Below are 10,273 nucleotides of genomic sequence, written 5' to 3' on the forward strand. Positions count from 1 at the left end.
CTGGCAAAGGGCTGTCAGCTAAAACGCAGCACGCCCGTATTGCATGGGGCAAACTTACACTAAAAAATTATTCATTGTTTACTTGAAATTCAAATGTAGCTGGGTGTTCTATATTTTTATTTGCTAAATCTGGCAACTTTAGCCTGGCACACAGTGAGTCCCCAGTATATGTTATGGTATATTAGTAATAAATGTCAAAGCTTATTTGTTTATTTATTTATTTATTTATTTATTTATTTATTATTGGGGAACAGTGTGTTTCTCCAGGGCTCATCAGCTCCAAGTCATTGTCCTTCAATCTAGTTGTGGAGGGCGCAGCTCAGCTCCAAGTCCAGTCGCTGTTTTCAATCTTTAGTTGCAGGGAGTGCAGCCCACCACCCCATGCAGGAATTGAACCGGCAACCTTGTTGTTGAGAGCTCGCCCTCTAACCAACTGAGCCATCCGGCCGCCCCACCGGAAGCTTATTATCACACTATTTGTATTGTGCCTAATCTTCCCTACTAGGTTCAAAGCACTTCAGAAGCATTTATTCACACATTCATTCACTTAACGGTTATTTATTGGGCACCTACTATATTGGGCAAGTCAGAGTTCCAAGCTTTGAGGATAAAGCGGTGAACTAGACCGGGTTCCCGCTTTCATGGAGCTTCCAGTCTGTCAAGGAAGATGAATACTAAACACCAGTTACCCCAAATGATTAATAACCATTGTGACAAGCCCCGAGGAGAAGTCCTAGCTGCCAGGACAGTCTATGCCAGGGGGCCTGAGCGGGTCTGGGATGGGTGCCTATGCCTCATACTTTTCCAGCTCTTCCCTCACACACCTGCTGCCAGTGTTCCACCTGGTGGGTGGCTGGCTGGTGGTGCTCATGGAGAAAGGCTTGGCGAGGATGCTCCTGGTCCCCAGAGAAAGAGGTTTGATGTGTCCAGTGGTGTCCTTGCAATGATGCCGGCCCACCCTAAGCTATCCACAGTCTCCCTATCCTGCTTGTGAATGGAGCGAGCTGGGACATGGCAGGTCTAGTTGAAGACTAGAGATCAACCTGAGATCCAGGTGGATCTGGGCTAAATCTATGTCCATGTCCTTTAGAAACATCTCCTTCCTGTGCTGGTCCAGTGAGCAGGCTCTGGGTGGGGGCTAAGAGAATGGGTTTAGGTTGAATGATGTCTCTTGAGGCGAGGGCAATCAGCCGCTGATGGCGGGGAGGGGAGCATCTTAAAGATCAACTGGCCTGACATTTGATGGATGAGGAAACTGAGCACTGAAGAGGGAAGTGAATTCTGAAGGTCACACAGATCTTTCCTGGTGGAGCTGCCACCAAAACCCAGGCTGACTCCCAGGCCAGAATCCCTGCCCCTTCCTGCAGTGGTGTTAAAGAAGGGCCCTATAAGTTTATCGCCCTTCCCCCAACTGGGAATCCCCGAAGTGGGTCACTTGGGAGCCCACAACACCCCTCTCCCACATCCCTCAGGCAAGTTTCAGTGCGTTTCAGGCCCAGGGCCAGGGCCTCCAGGCGTCTGCCTGCAGCTCTGAGCACCAGAGCCACTGAGAGCCAACCTCAAATGACAAATGAGAAAGTTGGCCTTGAAAAAGTTTCACTTCCCAAGTTTCACTGTGGTGGTTACAACCTGGGCAGTGAGATCTGACATCCCTAATGCTCCCTCACCAGCTCCTTGCAAACTCCCTGAGGAGTTTGGCCTGTGACCCATCCAGGCTCACTGAGTGCAAAACCCTCCTCCTCCTTTCCCTCCAGTGCTAGGTACTGATTCATGCACCCAGCCCTGGAGAAGGGGCTCCCTGAGCATGCACACCCCAACCCCCAAATGCCACCCATCCAGCCTAGCGGTCCCCAATCTTTGGCATGCCCAGGCTGGGATGTCCATGAGTGACAGGACAGAGGTTTCACCTTCTTAATGTCACTCCTCTCTGTCCCCTCTCCCTGCCCACACCTACTGCCTTAGTGAAGACCCTTCCCTCTTTCTTGGCAGCCTGGTATCATGTGAAGTTCTATGGCCTAATGTGTGGGCTCGGCCATCAGACGTCCCAAGTTCACCTTCTGATGCCACCACTCTTAGCTGTGTGTGACAGTTCTAAGACATGTCCACCAACTATTTGGCACTCTTCCCATTGGGAAGCAGGTCTATGTCTTCTCTCTTTGAAGCTAAGCTGGTTTTATAGAGTATGGTGACAATATGGTATGGCAGACGTGTTGTGACTTCCAAGGCTAGGTCTTTAGGACAATTCAGCTTCCTTCAAGTTCTCCAGGCACACTCACCTTTGGAGTCCTGAGATGACATGTAAACAGTGCAAGGCTGCCATGTTGTGAGGAAGCCCGGACCATGTGGGGATGCCTGGCCAACCATCTCAGCCAATGTTTATGCCAACAGCCAGCATCAAGAGCAGACAGTGAGGGACGTTGCACCTAGAGAGAAATGGATGAGCCAGGGTTTCTTGCCAGAGATGCTGGGAGCTTCTCAATCAGGACCCACTCACAGGTAGAACCTTGACTGGCCCCAAATTTGGCTTACAGGTCCAGAAACGCAATGTTGTCAGGGTCTCCAGAGATGGATGGACTCAGGAGTCCAGACCCCTCCACTCCCTGGACTCATGATAACGAGAGACACTGGCTCTGGGGGTTTGCCCCCAGCTCTTAAGCTAGCACCCTCGTCCCTATGGGCTCCAGCCAAGAAAAAGTGTTCTCGGGGTCACTGGGTTGGCAGGGATCAGGGGTCTGGACTATTAAACCATACCAGCACTCTAATCTGTTTCCTTTACTTCTTTGTTTATCATTTACCTCTCTAACCAGTAGAGTGTGAGCTCCATGAAGGCAAGAGCTCATCGGAGTTTATGTGTGTCGTGATCTGCATCTCCAGCACTTACGACAGTGCCCGGCACATAGTAGGTGCTCAATAAATATTCCCTGAATAAGTCAATGAATGGAGGGATGGATGGCGTGTCCGTCACTGTGAGGCCAGACCAGCTACAGGCTAGGCGCTGATCCCTCCTCTGTGAGATGGGCGCATGATGGGGCCTACCTGTCAGGGGTGCTGGTGGGGGACTTGAGAGAACGGACTAGTGCTCATGCCTAATGTGTCACTAACACTCAGGTGAGGGTTACTGGGATTGTTTCCACACTCAGATGTCACCAGGCCACTGGCTGAGTCCCCTTGGACTAGAAGACATAGTCAGGTTTTCTGATGCTCCATAAGGACTCCCAACCTATGAGCATATTTGGGTTTCTGACCCTCCAAGCAGGTGAAAACCTTCTTGGGGCTCCTATAGACCACCCCCTAATCCCAGGTCCAGCACACTGATCACTTGTTGGTCTGTGACATTCCAGGGCTTGGGGACCAGGCCTCACCCCTTGCATCCCAGGTCTAACCCCACTCCTGCCTGGTGCTGGGAAATGGATGACAGGGGGACTGAGTTGGTCAGAGCTTCCTCTGAGGTCACCCAGTAGCCTCCCATTGGTCGGTCTTTGACCCGAAACACCACAGCTCCCCTCCATCACTCCAAAAGGACTACTGTTCTGTGACAGCCAAGATGGTGGGTCACAGGGCCAGTTTCTTCTCACTTCCCTCCCAGGGTCCCACGTGAGCCTGTCAGGAGGAAGGCGGTGGTAGTGTTAAGTGGGTCCCGCCTGCACACGGATAAGGTAGCCATGGCATTCTGGGAGGCAGCTGCTTTCTCCACAGCAAACACAGCAGGGAGACCGTGGGGGGGCCTGATGGCTAATCCAGCGCCCCTGGCTCCCCACCAACCCTCCTCGTGGTTGAAGAGCATTTCTGTGCCGTTAGGCAGTGTCTCTCTGGTGCCCATGGAGGTTATCTGCAAAGGAGCAGGGGTGAGGAGATGGGGGCCTGCCCTCTCCGTGCCCCCTCCCCTACTTACACCTAGGTCTGCCCAGACTTGGGGCCCCAGGCTAGGAGGGGACCCCTCCCTCCACAGTGAGGGAAGGAGGGAGTAGCTTGGGGGAGACTAGTGCTGCTGCCTAGAAGACTCAGTTTTGGAAGTTTGGGGGTTCAAGGCAGTTCCAGAAAAGCTCGTTAACTGGTGCTAAAAGCTAGTTAACATCTCACCCTCCTTGAGACCCTTCCTCCCTCTACAGTGCCCTCTATCTCCGCAACCCATGGCCTCCACATCCTTCTCTTTCCCAGCGGCCCTGCCCTGCTGGCCTGTTCTTGCACTTCAGCTAGTTGGGAAGTCTGCCAAGTGTGGCCTCGGCTTGGCCCATCTCCCTGTCCAGGCCTCTCTCTCAACTCCTCTGCAGCCCTTTCTGGGGGCCTCGGGGTTCACAGGGCCCATCTCCTGGCCCTGGTGGAGACTTCCCAGCAGCCCTTTCAAGAGGAGGCACCTCAGGGCCGGGAGGTGGAGGGGAGCATCCTCCTCATTCCCCGTGCAACTTCCAAACCAGCCCTCCGCCTTCCTTCAACCCCCTGGCTACTTTGAACATACACCAACCAGCTATGCCACCCATGGCCCTGCCAGTGCTGGCAGCCACCACCTCTCAGCCACTCCCCCACATTCTGGGGACGGCTCATTGCCTGCCCTGCGCCCCAGCCTCATTCTCAGTGACTCCAGCATCCACACACGCCCCAGCAGCACCTCACCTCCTCGCCTCCAGACATCACTTTCTCCACTCCACCCGGCTACCCACTCGCAGTCACACCCTGGACCTCGGCCTCACGGCTGACAGTCCCATCCCCGAATTTCCACCCTGACCACACCTCTTATCCTTCCAGCTCACTTTCTCCCAGGCAGGCTTCTTCTAAAACGCCCCCACCCAGAGACTCTGCCACTTTCTCACCTACCATCACCGCCCCCACCCAGTCCTTTTCCTTTTTCTTCTTCCCACCTTGGAGTTCATGGTCTACCAGTTGGATTATTCTCTTGCAACAACTCCAGTCCTTGTTCCCTGCTCCCTTTGTCATCCTTGCCTGGCAGAGCCTCACTGTGGCTGAAGCCAGCGCTCCACTCTCTCCATCTGCACCAGAGAAGCCGGAAGCTGCTGAGACAGTCCCACAGCCAGGCTGCCCGTGCACCTTCACAATGCAGGAAGGACTTAGAAATTCTGGCTGGGGCAATCGGGTGTATGGTGGTGCCATTTTCTGAGATGGGATGGGGAAAGATGGGGAGAAACAGGCTTGGAAGAGAAATCAAGGCTTCCTGCAGTTGGTTCTGACAGGTTGACCCCCTATATAGATCGAAAGTCAAGGCAGATCTCCTGTCTCCGCTGCCCCTACCTTGGCCCAGTGGTCTTGTTAAAGCATCGATCAGAATGTATCAGTTCACGTCCTTAAAACCTTTCAATGCATTCATATCTCACTGTAGAATTAATCCAAATGTCTCGAAGGCCTCCAGCACCTGCCTGCTGGCTTTCTCTTCTATGTCGTCTCTTCTACTCCCCACTTCACTCCACTTCATTCTAGTTCTCCAGCTACAAGGAGCACATCCGTTCTGCTCCTGCAATGCCCCCGATACTGTCCCACCCGGCACCTTTGCACTTGCTGTGCACTTAGCCTGCTGTGCTTTTGATGGCTGGTGACTTCTCAGATGTCGCCTTCTCGGAGAGCCCCACCACCACACATCCAATGTAGCTGCCGGTTACTCCAGTCCCTCCGGTCACGTCACCCGGTTTGTCATGTCTTTCACAGATCTTACCATAACCTAAGATTAGCTTGTCGGTTTGTTGAAGAGGGCTTGTTCATCTTGCTTTACGTCCCTGGCACCTGGCACATACTAAGCACTCAATAGATATTTGTTAAATGTATGACTGAATGGATGGATGGATGGATGGATGGATGGATGGATGGATGGACGGACGGACGGATGGGTTCCTTTCTCTAGGTTGCTGTGAGGATGAGCTGTGATACTGGGTGGGAAGTCATTCTGGACACTGGCCTGTGCAGCCCATCATAGGTGTTTTGTCCAGCACCACACCTGGCAGGTAGTAGATACTCAGTAAGTGCTGACGAATGAACTCATGGGAGAGAAGGCAAGACTGAGGATGTGAAGAAAGTGTAGACAAAGTGCCAGGAGGCAGTGGGGCCTCATTGGAGGAAAGGCTGAGGGAGGGGAGGCCTCTGGCTGGCCTTTCCTGCCGTGCCTGCCTCGTCCCTGGCTGTCCTTGCCCGGCCCACCCCGGAGGCATCTCATTCCCCTCACATGTCCTGCTCTTTCCCACCACCAGCCCTTTCTCCACAAGGTGCCTTCCTCCAGAACGCCTTCAGAAAGGCCAACGATCCACTCATCCTCCACAGCTTAGCTCAGTTATTACCTGATGAACTGCATGGGTATTAAATGAACACCTACTATGTGCCTGCCACTACCCCATTCAGGCATTAGGGAAACAGCCGAGGACAAGAAGTGAGGGCCCTGCCCTTGTGGAGCTTACATTCTGAGGGTGGGACAGAAAGCAAATGATCAGCCATCTAAACATTAACCTCTGCGAGGAAGCCTTCCCTAACCTCCCGTCCCCAGATCTGGTGCTTCTTCTCTGACTGCCCACAGGCCCGGTGCCCCGCCCCCCACTACACTCACCACCCTGTACTGGGAATTCCCATCTGTATTTGTCTCTACTTAGGAGATGGGAAGGCCGGGATTCCTGTCTTTTCCGTCTCTTATCCCCACCAGCATGGGCTGGCACTTCATAACTGCACCTTTGGGTTGAATTCCACAAGCTGAAAAGGTAAGGCTCAATATTCTGGTTGGAGGGGTGGCCCCAGTGCTGTGGAAGTGCCCACATATTTCCAGAGAGCATGGGGGGCAGGAGGGTGGGGCGAAGTGGCATGCTGGTTGGTGCTGGATCTTAGTGTGGAGGTTTCCAACGGGGTTCTATAGCACTTGTCTTGCTAAGGGAACATGTCCCTATTTACCAAACCACCAATGGCGCCATGGACTTGGTTACATGTGAAGTCACATCTGAACAAGTTGCCCCACTCTCCTCCCTGCCCCGCGAAGGAATTGTAAAAGTTTAAAACAAAATGTCTGTGTGTCACACAACAAGTGCCTGGCTTAGAAAACCTTTTAAGCTACCAAGAGGTTAAGTAGATGTTGGAGGCACTGTCATGGGTGACCTATCCATATAGGGTGGTAAAGGGAACTGGGATGACTTGTGGACATCCCTAACCTTTGAGGCTGACGTCATGGTGATAACCACTCACCCACAAGACATCTCGTGGTCCCAGTTCTCCATAGAGGTGGATGAGGTCCCTAACGCAGGGCTGCATGTCTGATGTTCTCATGAGCACACAAAAGGAACCAGGCTACCTCCCCTCCCCCAGGAAACTGCAGAGAAATTAGAATCATTCCAAGAGCTGCTCATTCTTTCATTTGGCAAGTATATGTTGAGAGCCTTCTCCAATAATCAGGTGACAACACTAAAGGAACAGCAAACCATATAAACCATATGTGTTCTCGGATGGGATGGCACTGGAGGTGGGGTTAACCTCATGAGGGGCATGGCATCATATAAGGGGGAGGTGCTTGAGCTGGGCATTAAGGATGGGCCGCGTGATCAGCAGGTAGGAGGGCATTCCAGGGCATTCCAGCATGCACAGACACTTGGGGGTGCAAAAAGGTGTGAAACAGCAGGGCTTGTTCAGGGAGCAGCAGGCAGCTGGGTGTGGCTCCATTTGTCAAGTCCACCTTGTGTGCCCAGCGCTGGGCCACTTCATGCCACTGGGCAAATCCATCATCCTTTCAGGTGATTCATAGATGAAGAAGCTGGTGCTCAGAGAGGCTAGGTAACTTGTCTCAAGGGCCCCAGCCAATGGCAGAGCTCAAATTCAAACTGTGTTCCTAACCACCACACTGAACTGTCTCATGACGTCATGTAGAATCTGAGGAGTCAGAGCTGGCCATTTGTACTTGATTCCAGAGGGCAGGGTGCCCTGAACACCTACTATTTGCACTCCACCTTTAAGAGATTTGTCATGTCCTCAGACTTTCATATCTCCTTCTCCTTCTCCTTCTTCTTCTTCCTTTTCTTCGGTGGAAAGAAAAGCAGGTTTATTCAAAATGCTGGCATTCTGGGAGGATGGCGGACTCCTGTGCAAAGGCCCTCCCCCTCCAGACTTTCATCTTCTTAATACTTGTCTTTAAATGTTTCACTTTTTAAAAATTTAAATTTAAGTAATTATTTCTTCACGTATAACAATATACATGTGAAGAAATATACACATCAATTAATTTTCACTCATGTAACAAACAGTAATTTTCCACCCAGGTCAAAAACAGAATGGTATGGGATTCTGGAGGCAGGGTCTGGGGAAGGGGCGGCAGGCGCCATGTCCAGCGGCGAAGATGGCAAGAAGCAGCCCCTCAAGCAGCCCAAGAAGCAGGTCAAGGAGATGGACAAGATAAAGTGTTCAAACAGAAGCAAAAAGAGGAGCAGAAGAAACTCAAGGAGCTAAAAATGAAGGCTGGGGGAAGGGCCCCCGGCCCCAGGTGGAATTAAGAAATCTGGCAAAAAGTGAGCTGTTCCTTGCTCCTGGGGCTATGGTGATCCTTAATTCCACTCCTGTTTTAACATCTGGATTCCCTGTTGCCACCAATAGCTAGTATGAAGTGTTGTCTTGGAGCCTGTTGTATATTTAAGAATAAACTTTTGTAAAGAATGATGATGGCGATGGTGATGAGGCAACGGCTGGTCTCTTTGGTTCTCATTCAGCCATTTCAACCTTAGCTGTGAGGTCAGAGTAAACCCAACCCAGAATCCTGCCAAAGTATGTTCTTCAGTCTCTGTTCTACCCTGAATTCTGTACCACCTGGAATTAAACCAACTCCTTTGAAAACAAACAAACAAAACTCAGATTATTACGAGCCCCTCAGCAGCCGCTCTCGTGCCTCCTTCCCCAGGCAGACTCCCACAAGGTAACCACTCTCCCCGTTGTAACAGCAGAGATTAGTTTTGTTTGCTTTTGAACTTCGTATAAATGGAATCCGAAAGACTGTTCTTTTTTCATGTCTGGCTCAAGACTTGTATAGTTTAATTTATTCATTCTCACTTTGGTACAGTGTTGCACTATGTGAACGTACCAGGATGCCACTCTACGGCTGCTACATAGATTGTTTTTCATCTGGGGCCGTCCTGACAGAGAGCTGCCATGAATATTCCTGCGCACGACTCTCGGTAAACACAGGTGCTCATCTCTGCTGGAACCATACCCGGGAGTTGAATTCCTGGGTCACGGGGTAGGATGGTATGCTCAGCTTCAGTAGACATGGCCGGTTCCCCAAAGTAGTTGTTATAAATTACCTCCTCACCACCAGTGACTCAGAGCTCCAGTTGCTCCATATCCTTGCCAACATTTGATACTGAAAGTCTTTTTCATTCTAGTCCTGGTGGGTGTACAGGGATATCAAATTGTGGCGTTAAGTCACATTTTCTGATGACTAATGTAGTTGAGCACTTTTCATCTGTGTACTGCCTACTTATATATCTTTTGTTTTATGAAGTGTTCGAGTCTTTTGTTCATTTTTCTATTTGATTTTTTAAATATCTATTGATTTTTCTTATCGATAAGTAGGAGTTCTTCATACATTCTGCATGTTATCTCTTTGAAGGATATGTGATTTGCAATATCTTTTCCCAAATATATTTATTTTATGGACTATTATTACCATAACTAAAAACACCAATATCACATGTGATAGATAGAAGGCAACTGTAAAATAAATAAGACAATATTATTACATTCTAGGTAAATGTCTTGTGTCTGGCAGCATGGTTAGCATCTTGATCCCTGTTAAGAGATTAGCAAGTGAAAAGGGTGCAAAAGACATTCCAGGGCCACGTGGACACTTTCTCCTTGATGTCTTCAGAGGCTAGAGAGAACCAGGAAAGAAATAACCTCATTTTGCAACTTCTTGTTAATTGTCACACCCCCCCCACCCTTTTTCCTTGATCCTCCCATAATTACATCATCTGCCACCCACTGTGTGAGCTATACACTTTGGGAAATACAACTGTAAGTGATGGGGACACGTGAGGGTTTTAACTAGAGGTTGACATAATGAGATTCATGTTTTACCAAAAAATCATTCAGGTGGCAATATGGATACAAGCAAAAATAGAGGTCAGGAACTCAAGCTCGGAGCAGTTAAGGAGGTCCAGGTGGTGAGTGTCAAGTCTAAACTAGGGGTATGCCAGGGAGGGGGTGGTGTGGGAATTGGAAAGATGGGAGGTAGAATCTGGGCAACATAGTGGCTGAGTGATGTGTTAAGAGAGTAAAAGATGATGTCTGGGGGTGCCTGGGAATTCTAAACTGG

At 50.4% G+C, this 10,273-nt stretch overlaps 1 pseudogene; it reads left to right on the forward strand.

Moving 5' to 3' along the window:
* Positions 1–8,289: 8,289 nt before the first annotated feature.
* Positions 8,290–8,478, forward strand: LOC117012849 (translation machinery-associated protein 7-like; annotated as a pseudogene).
* Positions 8,479–10,273: the final 1,795 nt, after the last annotated feature.

This window comes from Rhinolophus ferrumequinum, chromosome 21 (genome assembly GCF_004115265.2).
Source record: "Rhinolophus ferrumequinum isolate MPI-CBG mRhiFer1 chromosome 21, mRhiFer1_v1.p, whole genome shotgun sequence".
Classification (NCBI taxonomy): Eukaryota; Metazoa; Chordata; class Mammalia; order Chiroptera; family Rhinolophidae; genus Rhinolophus; species Rhinolophus ferrumequinum.